This window comes from Brachypodium distachyon, chromosome 4 (genome assembly GCF_000005505.3).
Source record: "Brachypodium distachyon strain Bd21 chromosome 4, Brachypodium_distachyon_v3.0, whole genome shotgun sequence".
NCBI lineage: Eukaryota > Viridiplantae > Streptophyta > Magnoliopsida > Poales > Poaceae > Brachypodium > Brachypodium distachyon.
In genome coordinates, this window is record NC_016134.3 from 4,065,239 (window position 1) to 4,079,088 (window position 13,850).

Genomic DNA, 13,850 nt, shown 5'->3' on the forward strand with positions numbered 1-13,850 from the left:
TCCACGATATCTTCAACCAGTGTACTAATCGTCTAGATGCATAAAATAGCTATGTTTGTTTTATTTCGCTGTTTTATCCTTGTATCCACTATCACTGATCGGTAAATTTGATGACTTGTTTCTTTAAAATTTTGCAATAAAAATGGCTGTATGCATCCATTGATGCAGAGGCTGGAAATTTCTCTCCCGAAAAAAAACTCACCGATTGACGAGACACTACTCTCGGACCGGTATTAATTATCTCAAAGTTGCCTAAATACGGATGTATTCACGAGTAAAAAAACATCTAGATACACGTAATATTTCTACAAATAATTTCGGCTGGACGAAGTACTACGCAGCACTGTAACGCGCACTACGTACATATGTCGCGTGTATATCGTGCTTCCACTGCGCGAGTCACGGTATTACTGCACCAAACGCCCGCCGAAGAGGGGTCGCTTTTAAGGTGTCACGTTTTTATGGTGGCTCTTAATCGGCCGGCGGTCCCAGTCGACCGACAGGACAGCACACAACGGGAAGATAGACATGTATGGCTTGTCCCACCAGCCTGCCTCAATCCCCACGGTGCATATCGTGCTTTTCACTTATCCGTGCGTGACGTACGAGTTGTCAGGTTGTCTAGACACACTCGTGACCTTATCTTATCTCTGATGCGCAGGGAGAAATCTTTCCCTTTCGGATCGAGAGTTATGTAAAAATGGAAAGTTCTATACCAATTTCGAAGCTCTGGTTAGCAAAAAGTGAAAGTCTGTCCTGAATTAATATTGAAAGTGTATTGGGAAAATTAAGTTTGTATCAATTTCAAAAGTTTCTCCTCGAATTTTATTGAAGTTCGTAATGTTCAAAAATCTATCACCGATTTTTAAAAGTTTTGTCCGAAAAAGCCAAATTTGATCATGAATCTTTCGAAGTTTTCAAAAAGAGAAACTTTCAAGGCTTTTAAAGTGATTCACGGGGCTTCATTAGTAGTTACAAAACTGAAAGAAATCTTTGCCGAACTGGCTTCCGGCAAAGAATTCGAAATCAGGCACGCAAGGCCCAGATTTGGTGGTCGAGGAAAAAAAATTTAGAAACATCTTTGCAGAAGGCTTGACCAAAATTGTCTGTTTCCCATGCCATTATCCGAGGCGCGAGTCCACGTGGCACGTGGGCACCTTCTTTGCGGCAGGTTTGGAGTCCGGCAAAGAATTTGAACTCAGACACGCGCGTCGCTGATTTGGGGTGAACAGTAAATGGCAGCGGCGTCAACGTCAGCAAGAAGGTGATGGTGGTGGCTAACGACGTGGTGTCGCGTGCTGTGCTTGGTGGCAAGTTCGCACGGCGGCAGGAGGAGTACCTTCGGGAGCTCGACGAGGCGCTCGCGCTGGCAGGTGGCTTCTGCCTCGTCGACCTCTTCCCGTCGTGCCCGCAGCTGCTGCTGAGGTGGATTAGCGACGACGAGCGGCGCATGAGGAGGAGCCATGGCCGCATCCAGTGGATCATCGACCACATCGTCGAGGACCGGCTGCTTCTTCCAACGATGATGAGGACCTTTTGGACGTGGTCCTAAGACTGCAGAAGGAGGACTCGTTGGAGTTCCCTCTGACTACGGAGACTATGGGCGGCATCTTGTTTGTGAGTATCTTTTGCCTGCACTGATCATCTATATTGCATCGTGTCGTCTCTCATAGGACATCTACAAGGAAATACCCATCTGCATTTGTCCATTTGGATGTCCATAACTTCGTGGACAAATAAACATTGAACCTTGTTTGTCCAAAATCTATCCGCGTCCCTTACCTTTTCTTTTTGAAATTTGGAAAGATAATAAAGACTGTGTGGCCCACCTGTCATACTCTCTCCATATGAAAATACCAAGAGCATTTTCAGCAGTAGTCTCTAAAACATGACCCTTAAATGTTGTTTAGAGGCTTTCTCCTAAATTTTTTAGCTCCTATTTCAATTCAATCTTCAACAGGAGCCCCTATATTTCAGTACTTAATTTTTCCTTTACACTCACATATGGAGCCCATCTGACAGCGAGAAATTTCCTCTTTCTTCTTCTCGTCTTCTTCCCCGAGCTCGTATGAGAGACCAGCGGGCGGCGCGGCCGTTGGCGGTGGGCGGCGACAGCCAGGAGTGGCGCGCAGGAGCCCCGGCGCTAGCGGCGCGGAGGCCGGCGGGGCAAGACAAGGAGAACGAGGCGGAACGACGGCGCAGGGCGGCGGCGACGCAGCGGTTCGTGGGACGGAGCAGGGGCGGCGGAGGCGGCGTGGCGGCCAAGGGCGCTGCTGTGGGAGGAGGCCGGCGTCAAGGCGCTGGGCGGCGCGGCCACGTGTGCCGCGGCCGGGAGCGACGGGGCTGAGGGCGGACGAGCGCGGTGCGGCAACGGCGAGGCACGAGGCGGATGCAAGGCGCAGCGGCGAGGCACAAGGCGGCGGGGGCAGCCGGCGGTGTGGCCCCTGGTACATATGGTGACGTGGCATGGCATGGGAGGGAACAGGGGCCTCCCTCCAGAGCCCCATGAACGAGGACCAAGAGGGGCGATGCAGGGGCCTTCCTAGTTTAGGGGACCCGTTGAAGACGTTTTTTTACTTCAGTTTCTAAAACCGGAGTAGGTGACTTGTTTAGGGTCCTACCGAAGATTTTCTAAGTGACTTGTATTACAAGTCACTTAGGGCCCGTTTGGTTCACAGGCAATAATTAATCTAGCCTTGTCGACAAGGCCAGGCATGCTGTTTGGAATTGTCAAAATTTTCTAGTTTTCGGGGGCGAGCTAGCTTGAACGGGCAAACAAATCCCACGCGAGCGAGCCAAATTGGCTCGCCTCCGACGGCAAGCACACTTCGTGCACAAAAATCCAACAGCAACCGTCAACCTCCTGCCTCACGTACTTAGTATTTATCTTGTAACTCTTGCCATCCTCAACAAATTAACCAAACGGGCGTCCATGGTAAGCCTAGCACAGCCAGAACGAGCTAGCTGGCTAGCTGGCCTAGGCCAGCTGAGCGAGAGAACCAAACGGACCCTTATATTTCCAAGTGGTGGGAGTACATGTATTTTTCCTTCTCTCTTCCTCTGTTTTTCTCTTTCGGAAATCCTCTGTTTCTCTCGCTAGACCCGCTCCGCCTCTGCCCCCGCAAGTCGCAGCCTCCTCTCGTCGATGACCCCAACCGCCACCTCCTCCTCTCGCCGCTGGATCCTCCCCCGCCTCCTTCTCCGCAGCCTCGCCGCCGCTTCCCTTCCCGCATCCCACCGCCAGATCCGTCGCCGCCCGACTTCCCCTTCCGCCTCGCCGCTGCGCTCAACGGCCGCTGGTCCGATGGCTTCTGTCCACCGCAGTAGTCAGTAGCCGCCATCCTGCTTCTGCGTCGTTCGGTCGAGCCTTGCGATGCAGCGGTTTGCCGCGGAGTCGGAGGGGTCGTGTGATTCCCTAAAATATCTCCCCTGTATCTCAAAATAGGCGGCTCCCTTAAAATATTCTCCCCTAAAACTTTCCCAACTCCAGCAATTCCCCTAAAATATCTCCCCTATTCTATATTGTTAAGAACTTTGTGTAACCAACTCCATCTTCCCCACCGAGCAGCCCGCCCGCACCTCCTTTCTTCCCCATCGAGCAGCCCGCCCGCCTCTCCTGTCTTCCCCATCGAGCAGCCTGCCCGCCCCTGCTCCTTGTCCCGAAGCCCACCTCCACTCCCCTGCTGGCCGCCTTCCCCTTCCTCCTCCTCTTCCTCATCCCCTGCTGGCCGCCGCTCTCCACTCCCCTGCTGGCCATCGCCCCCTTCCTCCTCCTCTTCCTCATCCCCTGCTGGCCGCCGCTCTCCACTCCCCTGCTGGCCATTGCCCCCTTCCTCCTCCTCTTCCTCATCCCCTGCTGGCCGCCGCTCTCCACTCCCCTGCTGGCCGTCGCCCCCTTCCTCCTCCTCTTCCTCATCCCCTACTGGCCGTCGCTCTCCACTCCCCTGTTGGACGCCACCGCCCGGATCTGGCCGCCGCCCCCCTCCTCCTCCTCCTCATCCCATGCTAGCCACTGCTCTCCACTCCCCTCCTGGCCGCCGCCACCCGGATCTGGCCGCAGCCCGCCCCAAATCGTAGGAGAAGGAGGGAGGGCGGGGAGTACCTGCAGGTGGCGCGCGTGGTGGCAGGAGGGAGGGACGGTTGGTCCTCTCGGTCGATTGGGGAGGGGATCGGGCTCCCCGATCAATAGGAGAGAAGGAGCTCTGGATAGGGGATCCCGAAATATCAGGAATGCTTTAGGGGAACTGCTGGATGTCGTTTTTGGGCTTTTCTTCCCTAAATTCGGTATTGGGGAGGCTTTAGGGGAACTGCTGGATTTGCTCTAACGCGCAACGGTTGCGCGGTAGCCTTCGCGCGCGACCGCGCGTACACAGGCAGCTGCATGCATACAATGCTTTGGATATCGCTGGCTCCGCATGCAGCGCCAAGAGAAGATGCTCCACATGCACGCACATGAAGCTGTTGCTGTATGCATGTGAGTGATTAATATTTTAGAAAATTTAAAGTTTTAAAATATTTTATGTCTAAAATGGTGCACTAAATTTACGATATTTATGATCCACTTTCGCTATTAGCTTTGTCTCGACGAAACCTTCAATACTAGATCACTTATGGGTATGCTTTGATGATTTTCTCGCTTTAAAAATTACCACCCAATAATTTATGAAGTTGCCATCTTATTGGTACGAAGTTGCCATCGCAACTTCTTACAAAATAGGATGACGATTCATGCATCATGGCATGGTATCAAAACTCTTACATCGTATACTCAATTTATGATTTATATTCACGATTAGTTTGGTCTCGACAAAATTTTCGAAACTAGATAACATGTTGATATGTTCAACAGAAAAATTAATCTTAAAATTACCATCTAATAATATATCAGGTTGCCGCCCCCGTTAGTAACAAATTACCACGCGGTAACTGCATACAAAATGGGTGGTAATTTGTGAGTTAAAACTACCACCCGATAATATCTAAAGTTACCCCACGGTAATATATGAAGTTGCCATCATGTCAGTAATAAGTTACTACGTGGTAGAAAAATTCAAAACATGATGGTAACTTGTGCATTGTTGTCCGGTAGCAAAATACCAGATTTTTGTTTTGTTGAAACATATTCAAGAGGAATCTAGTCTTGAAGCTCTCATCGATGCGAAGTCAATAGCAACAACCGATTATGAATCGGACAAACGATTTGAGTTAGATAGCATATTAAATATGTAAAGTTAACTAGTGCATGTATATATGCCCTAAAATGCTTGTTGCAAGCTTAAAAAAATACTGCTTGGTACATACATCGACGCTAGAAAAAAATGATGGCGCTAGCTCGCGTGCGGCGCGCGTTGCTCTTAGTGGCAAGCTTCTAAAGTTGCCACCTACTAACATATCGAGTTGCCACTTAGCTTGTTATATACTTGCAAATTATCACATGCTAACTTTATATTTAGTTATACATTATGAAGTTGCCACCCAATAATGTATGAAGTTGCCACCTAGTAATATGAATAGGAGAAATTGAGGATTGGGATGGCATGCACACGTCAATCCTTACGAGTTTTTCACGAGCTCTCATCTAGTGCTAAGAATCCTTAGGAATTAGGTCAATTTTGAATAATCCTTAGGAATCTAGCATTTTTGTTCCTGGGAAACGAATGCTGCACATAGAAAAAACCATAAGGTTTGAAATCCTATATAAATCCTGCAAAACCGAATGAGCCCTAAACGTCCCATTGCGTGTAACTCTCACCTAGCCTCCACGTAGCCCGTGGCAATCGTTGCACCAGGGCACCATGTAGCGTGAAGCATAAGGGATTTGCTTTTAATCTTCATGTGGCTAGAGATATATGCTGCAAATTGGGATCGACAAATTTGTGCCGTAGATCAGAAATACATGTTCTTCTTCAACCGTAGACTTGGTCATTATAGATACACCACTTCTTGTTGGAGGAATGAGAATCCAAGAAAGCAGGTCGGGGTTGTTTGTGGATCTAGAGAGCAAAACTGTAGATTGTATAGGAAGAGAGAAGACATGGGCATAATTTTTTTGGGGGGGATATGCTAAAATCTCAATAAACTTAAATTTTGTTTGTGCTCAGCTGATGCCGGCGATCATTGAGTCCCAACCCCAAGATTCATATAGTTGTGTGTCGTTGAGAAGAGACACGGAAGAAGGGTGCAAGCAGTTGTTATTTCTCAATCGACTGAATCAAAGACTATTGAGAGAATGGTAACGCCTGCAAAGGGCCAATGCATACACACACCAATATGAAGTAGCGAAAATGTGCAGTTCTTGTGTAGAAGTAATGGCGCACAATGTGGTTTAGGCTTCAGACATGAGTGTGTGTAGTACAACTTTATTTAGAATACTCCTCCGTTTCGAAATTTATTATTTTATTATTTTACACCAAATATCATGACATTAGACCACTAATGCATATTATTCTTCCTTGTTTATTTTGTCATCCACCTCTAAATCATGTTGTCATACTACACTCATATTATCATGCAATTTTGTTCATTTTGCAATCTCACCCTTAAACATATCTTCGGCATTTTTCTCCACCATACTGTCATTATCGTTTACTTTTCATGCATTCAACCAATTGATCATGTCACTGATACTTCTCTACCTTTCTCTTTTCCTATAGATGGAAAGCCCACCTTCCTTTGGCAACGTTCCACCATTCACGCGCGTCTACTACCCCTCCACCGACGACGAGCGACTGTTCAGTGCGCCCTTGGCGACACTGTGTGCGATCCTCGACCTAGCGCTTCCCTGTTTCCGAGGCCGCTTCGAGCCCCCCGTGCCCGAAGGATGGCAGCCCCGGTGGGAGATAGAAGCGAAGATCCGCGGACGCAAGATCGCTCCACCAACGGCCGATATCACCTTCATCGCCTGCTACCCCACCTATGAGAAGGGCCTCCAGTTTGCAATGCAGTGGGCCTTCGCACACGTGTACCGGGATTATCGAGACGAGCTCCCCGAGGACTCCCCCTTCCTCCTATTTGGAAGGCGGAACCATGCGTGCTCAGCCGTGGAAGCAGCCCCCGGCAAGGAACTGTCCGAAGTGGCCGCCCAATGTGAAAACATGGAAGTGAACACGGTGGATTTCGAGACCTGTCTCGGTCAGGGCTCACTTAGCCGAGGAGTTTGTTGGCCAACTGTTGGGAGACAAGGCCCAACTGCAGGAGGACAAGACGGTGCTGCAGGATACCGTCCTCAACATGGGCAACGCCATAGGTCAGCTGCAGTATGAGAGGGACCAGGTCCGGTATCACTACGAACAGCTCAAGGCAATCCTAACCGCCGCCGCCGCAGCCGCACCAGCTCCTACGCCAACCACCACACCGGCACCTGTTCAGACCCCACCTCCGCCTCAGGATGAGGAGATGGAGCCTCAGGAGGGGGTGCCGACTGAGGAGGAGCCTCAGGAGGCTCAGGAGGTGGAAACCCCTGCCACCAACACCCGCTCCAAGAAGAGGACGGATGGGGCCACCACTTTTGCCGCACTTCCCTAGCCCTAGTTGGTGACTACCAGACTTTATAATTTATCATATTTATCGTTTTGCGAGTTAGTCATTGACCATACAGACTTTGTGTATGGCAATGCAGATCGTTTGCTTTATTTATTTCCGCACATTTTATTATGGGCAGTGTGCCATCGAGAACAAGTTTGCGGTTTGCTGAATTTCCAAAGGTTTTAATGAATGAATGATTGATTGTGCGATTGTGATATGCTTGAGTTAATGTTTTCTTGTGAGGCATAGATATCCTTAGTCATTGTCTATCTATTTTCCTCATCTATGCTACCCTAAACAGATGCCTCCAAGACGCCAGCCCAACAACAACAACGATGATGTTAACAATGCTGATGCGGATGGAAACGCAGTCACTAAGCAACAATTGTTGGCACCCTAGGTTCAATTCTTCCAAATGATCACACAACAGATGGCCAAGAACAACCAGCAGAACCTCAACAACAACCAGCAACACCCCCCGCCTCAGGTGGACATAGTGACCCGTTTCCTACTGCTACGTCCACCCACCTTCTCCAGCTCACCTGAACCCATAGTGGCGGACGATTGGCTCCGTTCCGTCAACAAGAACTTGGTGACTACCAACTGCACGGATGCGGAGAAAGTGAGGTTCGCAGCCCATTTGCTTGAAGGACCGGCTGCTTCATGGTGGGAGAACTACCAGATCACCACCCCCAGATCACCACCCCCATTGAGGATGTCACTTGGGACATGTTCCAGGAAACCTTCCGCACAACCCACATCTCTGCGGGAGTGCTTAGCCTGAAGAAGAAGGAATTTCAGAGGCTGAGGCAAGGAAGCCGCACTGTGGTCGAGTTCATCGACGTGTTCAACAGCTTATCCCAATATGCACCCGACGATGTGAACACGGATGCCAAGCGCCGTGAGAAGTTCTTGGATGCCCTGAACGATGAACTCTCAGTTCAACTAGTAGTCGCCTACACCCCTATCTATCAGTCCCTGATAGATAAGGCCATTGTCCTGGAGAACAAGCTGACCAGATGGAGAGCCGCAAGAGGAGACTTCATCAAGGAAGCTCTCACACTGGGGCACATCAGAGGCAGCACACCTCCCAAGATGGCAGTGGCAGTTCGACAGTGATCTGGACTGGAGGCCACAATGGTCAACGCCATGGTGGAAATGGCCACAATCGCCATGGAGGACATGGACACGGCTACCAGGGTGGAAGTGGGAACAGGTCGCAACCTCAGCATCAACATCAGCACCCGTGCCCAAACCATCACAATGGCAATGGAAATGGCAAGGGGAACCACAATGGCAACGGAGGCAACGCAGGATAGAATCGGAATGACAATCGCCCCAAGCGTGACCTCAGCCAAGTGGAGTGCTTCAAATGCCACAAGATGGGGCACTACTCCAACGACTGCCCAGGAGGTATTGACGGGAATGTTCACAAGCCCAACAACTTCCAGAAGGGGCACATGAATCATGTGGATGTGGAGGACGTCACCGAAGAACCAGGTATTATCATTGGTACTTTCCGCGTAAATACTTTTGAAGCACTCATGTTATTTGATACCGGTGCATCGCATTCCTTCGTATCGAGGTTATTTGCCAACAAACATAAGCTGCCCACTAGCACTTTAGCCGACCCTATGAGGGTGAAATCGCCTGGTGGTGCCTCGATAGCGGCTTATGGATGCCGCCTTTTGTCCGTAGACATTGGGGGTCTCCCACTGACCTTGTGGTGCTTGAAACACAAGGACTGGACGTGATCTTAGGGATGGATTGGTTAGCCAGATATAATGGGCTTATAGATTGTGTCAGGAGAACCATCACACTCACCACCCTAGAGAATAGGAGAATCCTCTTCAAGTCTACCTATGAACTTAAGAGACCTGAGGTCAATTCTCTTAAGGGGGTTAGCCTGGAAGAGGTACTCATAGTGAAAAAGTACCCGGATGTTTTCCTAGAGGAATTACCAGGCATGCCACCAGACCGTGACGTGGAGTTCATCATTGAGTTAATGCCTGGAAGTGGACCCATAGCCAAGAGACCATATAAGATGGCTGTGGATGAGTTAAAGAAATTGAAGAAGCAATTGGCCGAGCAATTGTCGAAAGGTTTCATTCGCCTCAGCTCATCACCATGGGGAGCACCTGTCATGTTTGTGGAGAAGAAGGACAAGAGCCAACGGATGTGCATTGACTATCGTTCACTGAATGAGGTGACGATAAAGAATAAGTACCCCTTACCTATAATCAACGATCTTTTCGATCAGTTGGAAGGAGCCTGTGTGTTCTCAAAGATCAATCTGCGATCAGGGTATTTTCAGTTGAAGATCCGAGAAGCGGATATACCCAAAACAACTTTCACCACTAGGTATGGTCTATATGAGTATACCGTGATGCCTTTTGGTTTGACCAATGCACCTGCATACTTCATGAACATGATGAACAAGGTATTCATGGAATATTTGGACAAGTTTGTCGTGGTGTTCATCGACGATATCCTGATCTATTCCAAGAGCAAAAAAGAGCATGAGCAGCATCTGCGCTTGATTTTGGAAAAGCTGAGGGCGCACAAGTTATACACCAAGTTCAGCAAGTGTGACTTTTGGTTGTTAGAAGTCAGTTTCCTAGGACATATAGTGTCGGGAGCCGGAGTAGCTGTTGACCCAGCTATGGTAGCAGCGGTCATAGAGTGGGAGTCACCTAAGAATGTCAGAGATATCCGCAGTTTCCTAGGACTCGCTGGATACTAGCGGAGGTTCATTGAGAATTTCTCCAAGATAGCAAAACCCATGACCGAACTCTTAAAGAAGGAGAAGAAATTCGACTGGACTAAGAAATGTGAAGAGAGTTTCCAGGAATTGAAGAAGAGATTAGTGTCCGCACCCATCCTTGTTTTACCCAATCTGCAAGAAGAGAGTTTTCAGGAATTGAAGACTGAGAAATGCATTTTATTTTTGGCACCGCAACATCAGGACGGTCACAAAGATTTTCCTCTATGACGCCAAGACATATAGTATGAAGAACCTTGTTATCCTATTGGCTCACGCCATCATGGTCACAATAGGATTAGCTTCCTATTGTGGCATACACACAACATGGTTTTTTCGTCCTGGATTGGTCATGCAATAAATTGCACCATCCTATTTTCTTGCACCATCATGGTTGCAATGGGATTGACTGCCTATTATGGCATATACACAACATGGATTTTTCGTTGTGGTTTTGCCAAGTAATAATTGTACCTTCGTATTTGATTGGCACCAACATGGTCAAAACGGAATGGATCTGGCATCATGGCATGGATTTCGTTGTGGTCTTGCCAAGCACAAAAAAAAATCAGTAATAAAAAAGTGATGTCATGGCATGGATTTACGCTATGAAAACCGCTTTATCATTGGCAGGCACCAAGTAAGATACTTTCCAATACCAATCCATCCTGATGAGAATCCTTTTGAGTTTTCCGTCAAAGAGAATCCTTTTGAGTTATAGATTGTGAAACTCAATGGAAACAGGCAAGATTTCCGGCGGAGGGCATCATAACTCAGTTTCACCAAGCATAGTGCTAATTGCTACGCATTCGCACTCGGTGAGGGGCATTTGTTCGATGGATTTTTGTCACATTTTTTTTTATCAAAAATGGTAGAAACAAAGACAGAAATTGACATATATAAAGAATGATAGTTTGCAAACAACATGTTCAAAATGCTACTAGTTTGTACATGAATACAAGCCTTCACTTATATTATTTTTGGTTGTCCTGGTGAAGACACGCATGTGTAGTTGTGCACCAAAGAAACAAGCTCCTCAAAATCAATCATACACTGGTTCATGTATTAGTGAGAAGGATTTGCATGACTTGTGTATCATGCGCCTGCTACTACTTTCAAGCAAATAGACTGAAAGTGGGACCCATTGCATGCTTGGAGAAATTGATCGATCAGCTAACCTGGCCGGTTTAACAGCACGTAAGTTTTGAACCATATCCACACCCCATAGTCCATCAATGCTGGGCGGATAAGTCAAGCGTTTTGAAGAGTTAGATGGATAAGCATACCGGCAGTTCGTATGCTAAACGGCAGGAGTCCCGATCGATCTTTTAGGACGGGAGTTTGTTAGCTAACAACAAGAGCGGCGAGACCAAGGATAAGGAGGGCTCGGGCCGGCTGCTCTCTTTTGGGGGGAGCAGGGCGGAGGAGCACCGCGGCGCCCTACACGAAGAGCCTACACGCATCGCAGCTGGCTAATCACAGCGCGTGCCCAAGGCGGCGGCGGCGGCAAGCTGCGGACGAAGAGAAAAGGATAACTCCCAGAGCAGAACACAACACGAAGTACACGCAGAAGCAAAAGAAGTCCTTGAAGTGCTGCTGGTCTTGGGTCTTGCATATGCATCAACGAGGATGCCGTCTTCTCCTCCACCATTCATGGGTATACGTATACTTTTGTTTCTATTGTTTTTTTCCTCGATCCAGATGCAGATGCAGAGATGAGGGCAGTATGAGAAGAGAGCAGCGGGAGGAAGATAGCTGGAGAGAGGCAGGCAATCGGAGGAGCAGCACTATGTCAAGATAAAGAAGAGGATCAGAAGATAGAGGAGGAAGAAGCCAGGCGGCCACCTCCGGAAGATGACTCAGAGGAGGATATTCAAGACAAGATCGCGTCAGGCGACTGCTCCTGCAGGGATTGCAGCAGAAGGAAGATCCTTGAGAGAAGATCAGCCGGAAGGTGCAGGTTGGCCGCCAAAGGGATTATCAAGCTGATCGATGCAGAGTGTTGCAGTTGTGTCATCGAGTAGTCTTCAGTATACTTGATTACGAAGAAGAGTTAGAAGATGGCATACAAGGCTCCTGTACAGCGCCAGCAAGGAGATCATGCTCTTCAATTTCCAGCGGTGCCTTCGTTTCAAGAGCAGATCGTCGGGACGGCCTAACGGTCGATCTCGCATCTTCAACAAGAGATAAGAGATAGTTTTGGCGCCGTGTCGCTGCCACGGATGGACCATCGTACTCGTGTGCTTCTACAAAATTCGTGATGCTCGCGGCTCTACCTGGCACCGTGTCGTCGTCGCGGGCGGTTATAAAAAAAAAGATGTTTTATGGCATCCGTGGCTCTACCTGGTGCCGTGTCGCAGCCACGGATGGATCACCATTGCCGTCTATAAATTTGTGAGGTCTGCGGCTTTACCCGGCGCCGTGTCGTCGTCGCGGACGGTTAATAAAAAAAGAGAAAAATATACTATGGCATCCGTGGCTCTACCCGGCACCGCGTCGTCGCCACGGATGGACCACCATTGCCATCTACAAATTTGTGAGGTCCGCGGCTCTACCCGGCGCCGTTTTGTCGTCACAGACGGTTAATAAAAAAAAAGAAAGAAAGAAAGAAAGAAAGAGATACTATGGCATCCGTGGCTCTATCCGGCGCCGTGTCGTCGCCACTGATGGACCACACTGTTGTCATATGTTTCTACAATCTTTGTGATGTCCGCGGCTCATCATGAGTCGTGCGGACGGTCACTCTTCATTTGTGAAGAAGAGGCAACAACTGCTAGGCATCTCGTGTCTCCACCTGAAGATCTTCATTTCGTTCCCAAGGATCGTCGATTGGAAAGGGCAAAGCTCCAAGGTCACATGTGCTCTATGAAACATGTGTACATCATGGCCGATGGATGGCATACATACACATAAGAGATTACTGCAAGAAGCCCTGCTTCATAGGCCGATCACAAGAACCAGAAAATAGAGATTAATTCATTGTTTGAAGCATCATTGTCTAGTCTTGTGTGCCTTCCGTGGCCACCATCACCCTTCACATGCTGAATGTTGAATAGATGAAGCAAGAAAAGATTAGTTGTGCATTGTCATACTGTTAGATCAAGATGAACTCCAAAGAGAAGTCAAGAGATATGTTGCTAGTCTGGTACAACCGAATATCTTCATTGATATCCTGATGGTCACGGTCGCTAAGAGCGCAGATGAGACCAGAGGTTCAGATTCTCATATCCGACCGACGAGGTTGGGTTTCATGATTTAAATGTCATCTGATATTAATTCTCATACGGCTATACATGAGACAAAATCATTGTAACACCCATTTGTATGTAAACAATCATATAGTGGATTTGGTCTCCGGGCCACCGTGGTTTTTTCCCGATTTAGGGTTTCCACGTTAAAACAGGTGTCCCTTATGTTTGTGTTACTTGATTGGCTGCATAACCTTGCGATGATCTGAGCTCAAAATTTTATAAAGATGACCATTGACACTTTGGTGTAGCTTAATCAGAGGTGTTCTGCGATTATATATACTGCAGATGTAATTAACTGAAATTCTTTCGAGATT